Raw genomic sequence first — 12,530 nt, 5'->3', positions numbered from 1 at the left:
AGCTGGTGATATGCGCAGCAGGTGTAGTATAACTCCCCACAGGAAGAGTGTAGCTTCAGGGCAGCGCCGGTGAATGATGGTGGTGGTTGTGCACGGGAGCAGTAGTAACGACTCAGTCTTGGCAGTGCAGTTCAGGGCCTTTACTGATGGCAATTATTAAGGTCCCGCTGGGAGTACTGGCTAGCAGTGGAGGCCTGACCGGTCTGAGAGCAAACTAAGAGTTCCGCTGGCCAGGTGAAGTTGTAGGCCTGCCGTTCTGACTGTACTCTTTCTGGCTACCCTGCTGTAGTCGTGTGGTAGCCCACGTCCCTGAGTGTACCGTGTGGTGCTCACCCGTATGGCTGGCGACTTTGACCCTTGGTATTCCTCGCTCCTCTGTGGCGGTACCGGTCCCCTTCGTGTGGCTGAGCCTCCGGGCTTCCTATGGCCAGAGGACCTGAAATCCCCTGCCGTGTGGTTTCTGCTGCTGGGCGTATAGTCCCCACAGCCTCGGACTCCGGTGTCCGGTTCATGGTGTCTCCAGCCAGGACGAGCTCTAATCGCTCCCGTCCCTGGCTCTCTGCTCCTGTCTTACCTACAGGGCTCCTTGCTTTGCTGCTCTGCCCCTGTCTCTGGAACTACTACCTAACCCCGCCCCAGATCCAGTTTATAAAGGGCAGGATCCTCCCCTTCCTGGCCTGGGGCAGGAGGTGATGCATGTAAAGCACTCCTGACCAGGAAACTCCTGCCTGCTCTCAGACATGGTATTGCTACCACTGTGGCAACCAGACCCCCTGGGGTGCCACACTCCCCCCCTAGTAAATTTTAGTACTCCGGGACTAAACACATTTTGCAAAAATACAACAGGTAACAATATACAATACATGAACATATTTACAGGCATTATTGTCTTTTTAGGTCACGGTATAATCCGTACCCAGGTGTCCATTCCTCCGAAGATGTCGTTTGAGGGACCTGTCCCAAACCCTCAACGTAGGCCCTGGGGTGGCTACAGGGCATTGATGATCCGGAGTTGGACCACGTCTTCAGCCACCCCCACGGGTTTTTGTTCTGTGGTCTGGTGAAAAGGGGCACTTTACAGGTGCAACTATTTACAGGCAAAGTTTTTGGTTATTCATTGTCCATAACCTAAAAAGTCTCTGAAACCTGTCAGGTAACTGGAAAACAGGTTAAATGCACACATAAAACATTTTAACATTACAGTTATACATTACACTTAAATTCTCCAACGAGCAGGAATTTGACCTCTGGTGATTCTGGTGGACCTGCTTAACACACTGTCTGTCTGTGTCCTTTCTGGGTCCCTCGTTTCTACCCCTTGTGTAGTGGGCTCACTAATGTCTGCACTACAGGTATTTTGAGGTGTTACTGGTAGGTTGGGCAGCTTCCTACGTGTCCTTTGACTTACCATGGGCCCGACAGGTTCGCTACTAGCAGAGGGTTGATTCTCCTGGTCTGCTGTCGAGGAATCTTCTGCCTCCGGGGCCAATTGCTCTTCCAACTCTACTGAATCCTCTGTAGGCTCTTGAGGGGTTGGCTGGAGAAATGTAAGGACGGGCACAACAATGGCATTATTTACTTGTGTCCAGGACCTGGGAAATTCTCCGAGTACTGTACTGACAATCTCTTCCCTTTCCTCTGCGGGTTGAGGGCTATCTTGGTCTTCTTCAGCACTTTGCAGCTGCTCGGGACATTTCTTCAGGTGGTCTCTGGAGACTGTTGCTGTCGTCTCCACTCGTATCTTACTCATAAGGTACACCTTAGGGTTTTCGTGACTTGATGGTAGTACAGTGTACGGTTCTTTCTCCCACTGGTCATCCAACTTATGGAGCCGCCTTTTTCTCTTTAGGACTTGCTCTCCTGGTGCCAGGGGAACAGCAGGTGCATGTTGATTGTAGGCCCTCTCTTGCCTTTGTCTTGCTTGAGACAGACTCCTCTCAACACTTTCCTGTACTTTGCGGTACTGCTGTTGTCGTTCAGTATCCCAGTCTGCATCTGGTGAAGCGTCCTCTGGTGTCAGGATTCCCATATCCAGGTCAATGGGCAGCTTACCAGGCCTTGCTCTCATCAGGTAAGCAGGCGTGCCGTTGGTGGAATTCACCGGGATGTGGTTGTACAGGTCCACTAGGTCCAGCAACTTTTCAGGCCACAGACTGCGTTCTTCCAGGGGCAACGTCTTCAGCAGGTCTATCACTACCTGGTTCATCTTTTCACACAGCCCGTTGGTTTGGGGGTGATAGGGCGTTGTCCTTATTTTCTTGCAGCCATACAGGTTGCAGAATTCCTGGAAGACCTCCGCTTCGAAGGCTGGACCTTGATCAGTCAGCACACGTTCCGGGTACCCGTGTGAACGGCAGAAATGCTGCTGGAACGCTCTGGCCGCTGTTTGAGCCATTTAGTCCTTGACCGGCACTACCACCAGGAACCTGGAGTAGTGGTCTACGATGGTGAGGGCGTAGACGTAGCCTGACCTGCTTGGAGATAGCTTCACATGGTCCAGGGCTACCAGTTCAAGTGGCTGCTTGGTGATAATGGGCTGCAGAGGAGCCCTCTGGCTGGTATGGTCTTTTCTCCTTAGGTTGCATGGGCCGCAGTCCCGACACCACCTCTCAATGGCTCCTTTCATGCCAACCCAATAGAACCGTTCACGCAGCAGGACCTCCAGCTTTTTCCATCCGAAGTGTCCTGCTCCATCGTGGTACGCTTTCAAGACCATAGCCGCGTCCCGTCTTGGGACCACCACATGCCAGACCAGCTCGTGTGTCCGGGAATTGACATGTCTCCGACACAGCTTCCCTCCATAGACGAACAACTTGCTCTTTTCCTTCCACAGCTGTTTGGCTTCCTCCGGAGCATCGGGATCAAGGCGGGCAACAGCCTGTGTCAGTAACTCCTTCACCAGGCGGATGGCCGGGTCACTGTCTTGCGTCTCTGCCCAGCCGTGATGGGGCAAGGGATTAAACGTGGCTTCTTTGGCGGCAGAGTGTTTGTCCTTCACGCAGTGGGAGCACTGAGTGATCCCATGACGGTGGAAGGCGGGGATCTCTATTTCTTCCAGCTCTTCCGAATCCCCCCCCCCCGTCTGGCAAGTGGGGCATTCTGGACAGCGCGTGTGCGTTGGCATTCTTGTGCCCAGCCCGGTACTTGATGGTGAATTCATAGTTGGATAGGCGGGCCATCCATCTCTGCTCCAGGGCACCAAGTTTTGCAGTGTCCAGGTGTGTCAACGGCTTGTTGTCCGTGTACAGGGTGAACTTGGAAGAGGCAAGGTAATGTTTAAAGCATTCTGTAACTGCCCATACCACTGCGAGGAACTCTAGCTTGAAGGAGCTGTAATTTTCAGGGTTCCTTTCTGTGGGCCGGAGCTTCCTGCTGGCATAAGCGATTACCCGTTCTCTGCCCTGCTGGATCTGGGACAGCATCGCCCCTAGCCCGATGTTGCTCGCGTCCGTGTGGAGAATAAAAGGCTGGCCGTAATCAGGGTATGCCAGGATTTCATCCCCCGTGGGAGCCATCTTCAGCTGACGGAAAGACTCATCCTCCAGCTTGTCCCATTTGAAGGGCGGCTTCTGGTTTTTGGCCTTCCTGGATTGGCCTATCAGGAGGTCCTGCATAGGAGCTGCCATTTTGGTGAAACCGGGGATGAATCTTCGGTAGTAGCCTACCAACCCTAGGAACTGCCGCACTTCCTTTATGCTGGAGGGTCTCGGCCAGTCCTTAATCACTGTAATTTTATCGAGGTCGGGAGCCACTCCGTCAGCACTCACCACATGTCCCAGGTACTGTACATTTTGTTTCAGTAGATGGCATTTTGAAGGCTTCACCTTTAGACCAAAGCCTGCCAGGGCGTCAAACACTTCTGCCTGGTGCTTCAGATGATCCTCGTACGTTTTGGAATACACGATGACATCGTCCAGGTATAGCAGGACCGTCTCAAAATTCCGATGTCCCAAACATCACTCCATCAGCCGCTGGAAGGTCCCTGGGGCGTTGCAGAGTCCGAACGGCATACAGTTAAATTCGCTGAGGCCCATCGGGGTGGTGAATGCAGTCTTCTCCTTGTCTGCCTCTGCTACAGGAACCTGCCAGTACCCGCTAGTAAGGTCCAAAGTGGAAAAGAAGTTAGCAGTTTTTAATACAGCTAAGGACTCTTTTATTCTAGGTAACGGGTACGCATCTTTGTGTGTTATGCGGTTGACCTTCCTGTAATCTACACACATTCTCATGGTGCCATCTTTCTTCTTTATAAGAACTAGTGGAGCCGCCCAGGGGCTACAGCTGTCTCTTATTACCCCAGCCTCCTTCATTTCTCGCAACATTCCCTTGGCATTTTGGTAGTGTGCAGGGGGAACAGGCCGGTACCTTTCCTTTATGGGTGGATGGTCTCCCGTGGGGATATGGTGTTCTACCCCCTTTACTCGCCCAAAGTCAAGTGGGTGTTTACTAAAGACTCTTTCGTACTCCTGAACCACCTGGTAGACTCCCTGTTTTTGGTGTGGGGGAGTGGAGTCAGTACCTACATTCAGCCTCTGACACCAGTCCTCCATTTGTTTCTTGGAGCCGTTATCCTCCTCTGGTTGAGATGGAGGCAAGGGTTCCACTGCTTTTACAGAGTCTTGGTTGACGGTGAACAGTTTGGCTAGGGTGGCATAGCGGGGTAAATGTACCTCTCTTTCCCCAATGTTCAGGATGTGGACGGGTACCCTCCCATGGCGGACATCAACCACCCCCCGGGCTGTCAAAATGTTGGGCCTACTGTCTGAGTAGACGGGTTCCACCATGGCTAGGTAATCTCTACCCCTTAGGCCTATAGCTGCCCGGCACCAAATCATCATTTCACTTTTTGGGTGCATGGCGATAGGGAATGGGTCACTCATCCTCACATTACCAATTTCACCACCAGATAGTTCTACCTGTTGCCTTTTCATCAGGGCTCTGATCTCCCTTTGTAGAACCCGTTGCTGGCTGGAACTGGCGGTTTCCGCAACCTGCTGCAATAAGACAATTATCTCTGCAAGACAATTTTCAATAACATTAGTGCCCAAAGTTATCATGGGATGACTTTCACAGCGGTCGATGTCAACAATTATCAGTCCTTGTGCTGGCAGCTCGACTTTACCAACTTTTATGGTCACTTCCTTGAACCCCACCTGAAGCACGGGTTGACCATTGCTGGCATAAATGCTCAAATGTTCGTCTGGACGGCGGGTAATATCAGAGTCATTCCAGTAACCCTTAAAAAGAATGTAGGGGATGGTGGTCACCTGGGATCCAGTGTCCAGCAACGCGCTCATTGGAAAGCCGTCCAGCACGACAGGTAGGAGCGGTCGTCCTCCCACATATTTGTCTCGCCAGCTTGGTGGGCCTGGTGGTCTTATGCCTGGGGGTTGGCCCTCTGCCCCAGGTTTTGCCCGTTTAAATGACAGTACCTTGCATAATGTCCTGGCTGGTTGCAGCGGCGGCAGATGGGTTGTCCGTCCTGGTCGTAGCGGTCGCTGTTCCTCCCTCTCGATGGTGGAATCATCTTCTGTCGGCGCCACAGGACGTCCTCCGGGCTGGAAGCCAGCTGGATCTTTCCTTGGGGAGAAATCTGCAAAGACTGTACAGTTCTGGTTAGCGCGGCTACACTTTTAGTTAGTTCTTGGATCTGATGGTGTAGGTCTGCAGACTGGGCATTGTCCAGAGCCTGTGCCTCAGCTCCTACAGGCTCTGCAGACGAGGGGGCCACCTCCTGGTGGTAAGTGATAGCTGGGCACCAGTGAGCTGTGGCGCCACCTGGTGCTGGTTCTCGGAGCACCCTGATGGCTCTGTCCTTAAATTGGGCAAAGTCTAAGTCAGGGTTCTGCAGGGCCATTATGCGCAACTGGGTTCGGTGGGCGCTGGACAGTAGACCTTCAATAAACTGCTCTGTTAACAGTCTATTTTCATCACGTACACTGTCAGGGTCCACCTGCCTAATGGCTCTCAGCGCCTCCTGTAAGTTCAAAGCATAGTCCCGTATACTGTCCTGTGCCCGTTGTTTGCACCCATAAAATTTCATTTTGATCTCTGTGGTGGTGCGGGTATCGAAAGTGTCCTTTAGACGGGCCAGTATCTCCTTTACAGTCCCCTTCTCTCTGACTGACCAGGATTTCACTTCTCTTTGGGCTGCACCGATCAACTGGCCTATCAGGATGCTCACTTTCTGCTCCTCGGACAGGGGGTATACTTTGAACAGGCTATTTAGTCTCTCTTTGAAGTCACTCAGGGTGTGCGACTCCCCTGAGTACTGGGGCAGCCATGCCGCTCCTGGGATATAGGGCATTGTTAATGGCATCACTGCGGCAGCGGCCGTGCTGGCGGTGGAAGTTCCCTCCATATCCGGCGTCTTCCTCCCCCCTTGTGAACCGTGGCCTATCTTCCTTCTCCTTTCCTCCGTAGGCCGCAGTTCCGCAGGCGATGGTCTCCTTGTAGGACCTGGCGTCGCACGCGTCTGACGTCAGCGCGCGCTGTGGCTCCTTCCAGGACCTGCCGCTGCGTCAGTGCATGGGGCGGGGCTTTGGACTTCGCGCTTTTTCAGCGGTTCCGCCCCTCTTCTTCCCGTGCGGCGACCCGAAAATGGCGGAAGATGGCGGGAAAACGGCAGCAGATGGCGGGAAATCTCACCACGGTATGCGACAGTCTGTGAAGGCACGCAGTACCCGGTGGTAGCGGGCACGTAATCCTGCCGACTACGCCAAAGTTGACGCGCCCCCTGGGCCGTGGGGAATACCCGGAGCCGGGCCTTGTAGATGCTGGGGGTCGTAGTCACCATGGCGGTGACCCGGTCCGTGACCCAGGGCGGTCAAACCAGTGGCAGTCTATGTGTATAGGTTTATATAGCCCGACTACGCCACCTGTGGATTGCGGTTATGGAGAACCGCTGCTGCGGAGCAGTCCACTGAAGCTGGTGATATGTGCAGCAGGTGTAGTATAACTCCCCACAGGAAGAGTGTAGCTTCAGGGCAGCGCAGATGAATGATGGTGGTGGTTGTGCACGGGAGCAGTAGTAACGACTCAGAGTCTTGGCAGTGCAGTTCAGGGCCTTTACTGATGGCAATTATTAAGGTCCCGCTGGGAGTACTGGCTAGCAGTGGAGGCCTGGCCGGTCTGAGAGCAAACTAAGAGTTCCGCTGGCCAGGTGAAGTTGTAGGCCTGCCGTTCTGACTGTACTCTTTCTGGCTACCCTACTGTAGTATAGTGTGGTAGCCCACGTCCCTGAGTGTACCGTGTGGTGCTCACCCGTATGGCTGGCGACTTGGACCCTTGGGATTCCTCGCTCCTCTGTGGCGGTACCGGTCCCCTTCGTGTGGCTGAGCCTCCGGGCTTCCTATGGCCAGAGGACCTGAAATCCCCTGCCGTGTGGTTTCTGCTGCTGGGCGTATAGTCCTCACAGCCTCGGACTCCGGTGTCCGGTTCGTGGTGTCTCCAGCCAGGACGAGCTCTAATCGCTCCTGTCCCTGGCTCTCTGCTCCTGTCTTGCCTACAGGGCTCCTTGCTTTGCTGCTCTGCCCCTGTCTCTGGAACTACTACCTAACCCCGCCCCAGATCCAGTTTATAAAGGGCAGGATCCTCCCCTTCCTGGCCTGGGGCAGGAGGTGATGCATGTAAAGCACTCCTGACCAGGAAACTCCTGCCTGCTCTCAGACATGGTATTGCTACCACTGTGGCAACCAGACCCCCTGGGGTGCCACACTGACACTCGGGGGGCTTTGATCCAGAAATTGGTCCATTGGGAGATCCAGAATGAGGTGGAGGTCGATGAGGACCCCGTCGACGTTGTACCCGAGGATGTCCACCATGTATCTCATCCTGGGTCCCGTGACAATCTGGAAACCACCCAATCCCCAGCAGAACAAGCCAAGGAATGGTTGGCTGCCTTGGGGCCTGAAACTTCAAGAGAAGAAAGGGCTGGTATTTTACAAGTAGTGCTTGGAGCTCCAATTTCCTTACCACCAGCGCTCACCTCCACAATAGATCGCCACCAAGGAATTCATCTTCGCTACAGTGACGTACCAGTGATGAATGAATCCAGCACGGAGATTGATGAACACTTGCAAAACTTCGAGGTGATGATGAGTATGCACAGGGTGCCCACAGCTGAGTAGCCCAGATACCTGTGGACAAGTTTGCCTGGTCGGGCCCAAGAGGCTGTCCGATCACTTGGGCCTCAGGATTGCTTGGACTATGGAATTATTAAGGACAATCTGTTGACCCTTTTTGCCATAACCCCTGAGAGATATCGCATTAAGTTCCGGACTATGCCTCGCCAGGGTGTTTCCTACGTCGAATATGGCAGTCAGCTCCGACGACATTGTAACCGCTGGCTCGATGGTCGGGCTACCCACTCTGCTGCTGCCCACCGGGACATGATAGTACTCAACCAGCTTATGGAAAAGATGGACCCGGAAACACGAGAATTGGTGGCGGACCGGAAGCCCGACACCCCCAAGCAAGCAGCCCGATTGGCTGACGAATTTACAGCCAACCGACCCAGCTGGAGACCCAATAGACTCACCGATCCCAGGAGAAGAGGGTTGCATTGACAATCCAACACAATGGGGAGCACTTTTAACACATTTTATAAGTGGTCATAAACTTGTAAAAAACTCAAGAAAGAATAAAGTTACGTTAAAACCAAGCACACCATTGTTTTCTTATGAAATTCTCAATGAGTTTGATGTGTCACGTGACCCTCTTCCCATTGAAAAAAATAAAGTTGGATCCAAAATGGCCGATTTCAAAATGACCGCCATGGTCACCACCCATCTGGAAAAGTTTTCCCCCTCCCATATACTAATGTGCCACAAACAGGAAGTTGATATCACCAACCATTCCCATTTAATTTAGGTGTATCCATATAAATTGCCCACCCTGTACACAGGAGCTTTGTACACAATGTACAGTGTATAGTGTCAGTGTACAGATAATACAGGGACCACCAGTGACATTGTACACAGGAGCTCTGTATGTAATGTCAGTGTACAGGTAATATAGGGATCAGCAGTGACATTATACACAGGAGCTCTGTATATAGTGTCAGTGCACATGTAATACAGGGATCATCAGTGACATTATACACGGGAGCTCTTTATATAGTGTACAGGTAATACAGGGATCACCAGTGACATTATACACAGGAGCTCTGCATATAGTGTCAGTGCAAATGTAATACAGGGATCAGTGACATTATACACGGGAGCTCTTTATATAGTGTACAGGTAATACAGGGATCACCGGTGACATTATACACAGGAGCTCTGTATATAGCGTATAGTGTACAGGTAATACAGGGATCACCAGTGACATTATTATACACAGGAGCTCTATATATATTATACAGTGTATAGTATCAGTGTACAGATAATACAGTGATTGCCGGTGACATTATACACAGTAGCTCTGTATATAGTGTCAGTGTACAGGTAGTACAGGGATCACCAGTGACATTATACACAGGAGCTCTGTATATAGTGTCAGTGTACAGGTAATACAGGGATCACCAATGACATTATACACAGGAGCTCTGTATATAGTGTCAGTGTACAGGTAATACAGGGATCACCAGTGACATTATTATACACAGGAGCCCTGTGTATAGTATGTAGTGTATAGTGTCAGTGTACAGGTAATACAGGGATCACCAGTGACATTATACACAGGAGCTCTGTATATAGTGTACAGGTAATACAGGGATCACTGGTGACATTATACACTGGAGCTCTGTATGAGGTGTCAGTGTACAGGTAATACAGGGATCACCAGTGACATTATTATACACAGGAACCCTGTGTATAGTATGTAGTGTATAGTGTCAGTGTACATGTAACACACTGACTCACTGGTGACGTCTCTAGTTGAAGTCCTTCATCTTCGCTTTGCTTGTTCATCCAGCACAGACCACCATCACTTCATCCAGTCAGGACTTGTCTCTGCAGAAAATAACACAGTTATCTAAAGCACATTTCCAGAGCAGATTCTCCAATTTTTCCCCAACTTCTACACTACACCATATGAAGAAAAAAAGCGACATAGTGTCGCCCTGCACAGTAACAGGACCACCCCCTCACTGAAAACAGTATCCTCAAAAATAAAATACATCACAGCAGTAATAATATCCCTTAAATAGCCCCTACAGTAATAATCACCCACATCCTGCTCCCATATGTACTCCATTCTGGACCTCATATGTCTTCATCATGCCCTCATATGTTCCCCCATCCTAGCCCCATGTGACTTCATCCTGCCCCCATATCTCTATCCTGCCTCCTTTGAAACCATCCTGCCCCCAAATGTCTCCATCCTGCCCGTATTCTGCCCTCATGTCTCTCCATTCTGCCCCCATTACTCCATTCTGCCCCAGTTTGTCTCCATTGTGCCCCCATGTCATCTCCATTCTGCCCCCATTTGGCTCTCCATTCTGCCCCATGTCATCTCCATTCTGCTCCATGTCATCTCCGATTCTGCCCCCATGTCATCTCCCATTCTGCCCCATGTCTCCATTGTGCCCCCATGTCATCTCCCATTCTGCCCCTATGTCTCCATTGTGCCCCCATGTCATCTCCCATTCTGCCCCCATGTCATCTCCCATTCTTCCCATATGTCTCAATTCTGCCCCCATGTCATCTCCCATTCTGCCCCCATGTCATATCCATTCTCCCCCATGTCATCTCCCATTCTGCCCCATGTCATCTCCATTCTCCCCCCTATGTCATCTCCCATTCTGCCCCCATGTCATCTCCATTCCCCCCCCAAGTAATCTCCCATTCTGCCCCCATGTCATCTCCCATTCTGCCTCCATGTCATCTCCCATTCTGCCACCATGTGTCATCTCCCATTGTGCCCCAAGTCATCTCCTATTCTGCCCCCATGTCATCTCCATTCTTCCACCATGTCATCTCCCATTCTGCCTTCATGTCATCTCCCATTCTGCCCCATGTCATCTCCTATTCTGCCTCCATGTCATTTCCCATTCTGCCCCCATGTCATCTCCCATTCTGCCCGAAGTCATCTCCCATTCTGCCCCTATGCCATCTCCATTCTTCCACCATGTCATCTCCCATTCTGCCTTCATGCGATCTCCCATTCTGCCTCATGTCATCTCCCACTCTGCCCCCATGTCATCTCCTATTCTGCCTCGGTATCATCTCTCATTCCGCCCCCATGTGTCATCTCCTATTCTGCACCATGTCATCTCCTATTCTGCCCCCATGTCATTTCCCATTCTGCCTCCATGTCATCTCCCATTCTGCACCAAGTCATCTCCCATTCTGCCCCCATGTCATCTGCCATTCTGCCCCAAGTCATCTCCCATTCTACCCCTATGTCATCTCTATTCTTCCACCATGTCATCTCCCATTCTGCCCCATGTCATCTCCAAATTCTGCCCCCATGTCATCTCCCATTCTGCCCCTATGTCATCTCCCATTCTGCCCCCATGTCATCTTCTATTCTGCCTCAGTGTCATCTCCCATTCTGCGCCCATGTCTCATCTCCCATTCTGCCCCATGTCATCTCCCATTCTGCCCCCATGTCATCTCCCATTCTGCCCTTATGTCATCTCCTAATCTGCCTCCATGTCATCTCCCATTCTGCCCCCATGTCATCTCCCATTCTGCCCCATTTCATCTCCTATTCTGCCTCCGTGTCATCTCCCATTCTGCACCAAGTCATCTCCCATTCTGCCCCCATGTCATCTCCCATTCTGCCCCAAATCATCTCCCGTTCTGCCCCTATGTCATCTGCATTCTTCCACCAAGTCATCTCTCCTTCTGCCTTCATGACATCTCCCATTCTGCCCCATGTCAACTCCAAATTCTGCCCCATGTCATCTCCCATTCTGCCCCTATGTCATCTCCCATTCTGCCCCCATGTCATCTTCCATTCTGCCCCATCTCATCTCCTATTATGCCTCAGTGTCATCTCCCATTCTGCGCCCATGTCTCATCTCCCATTCTGCCCCATGTCATCTCCATTGTGCCCCATGTCATCTCCTATTCTGCCTCCATGTCATCTCCCATTCTGCCCCCAAGTCATCTCCTATACTGCCTCCATGTCATCTCCCATTCTGCCCCATGTGTCATCTCTCATTCTGCCCCGTGTCATCTCCCATTCTGCCCCCATGTCATCTCCTATTCTGCCTCCGTGTGTCATCTCCCATTCTGCCCCATGTCATCTCCCATTCTGCCCCCATGTCATCTCCCATTCTGCCCCTATGTCATCTCCTATTCTGCCCCATGTCATCTCCCATTCTGCCCTCATGTCATCTCCCATTCTGCCCCTATGTCATCTCCTATTCTGGCTCCATGTCATCTCCCATTTTGCCCCTTGTCATCTCCCATTCTGCCCCTATGTCATCTCCATTCTTCCACAAGGTCATCTCCCATTCTGCCTTCAGGTCATCTTCCATTCTGCCCCATGTCATCTGCAAATTCTGCCCCATGTCATCTCCCATTCTGCCTCCATGTCATATCCCATTCTGCCCCCATGTCATCTCCCATTCTGCCCCCATG

At 51.7% G+C, this 12,530-nt stretch overlaps 1 long non-coding RNA gene across 1 annotated transcript in view; it reads right to left on the bottom strand.

Annotated features, from left to right (window-relative positions):
* Positions 1–9,859: 9,859 nt before the first annotated feature.
* Positions 9,860–12,530, bottom strand: part of LOC141160849 (uncharacterized) — a 30,487-nt gene continuing 27,816 nt past the window's right edge. The window contains exon 3 of the long non-coding RNA XR_012250544.1: positions 9,860–9,950. This is a non-coding gene — a long non-coding RNA (uncharacterized lncRNA). The remainder of the gene's footprint in view (positions 9,951–12,530) is intronic.

This window comes from Phyllobates terribilis, unplaced genomic scaffold, assembly GCF_046119375.1.
Source record: "Phyllobates terribilis strain yellow unplaced genomic scaffold, ASM4611937v1 Scaffold_9__5_contigs__length_417890890, whole genome shotgun sequence".
Taxonomy (NCBI): domain Eukaryota; kingdom Metazoa; phylum Chordata; class Amphibia; order Anura; family Dendrobatidae; genus Phyllobates; species Phyllobates terribilis.
Note: the sequence above shows the minus strand (reverse complement) of the source record. Positions and strands in the feature narration are given on the sequence as shown.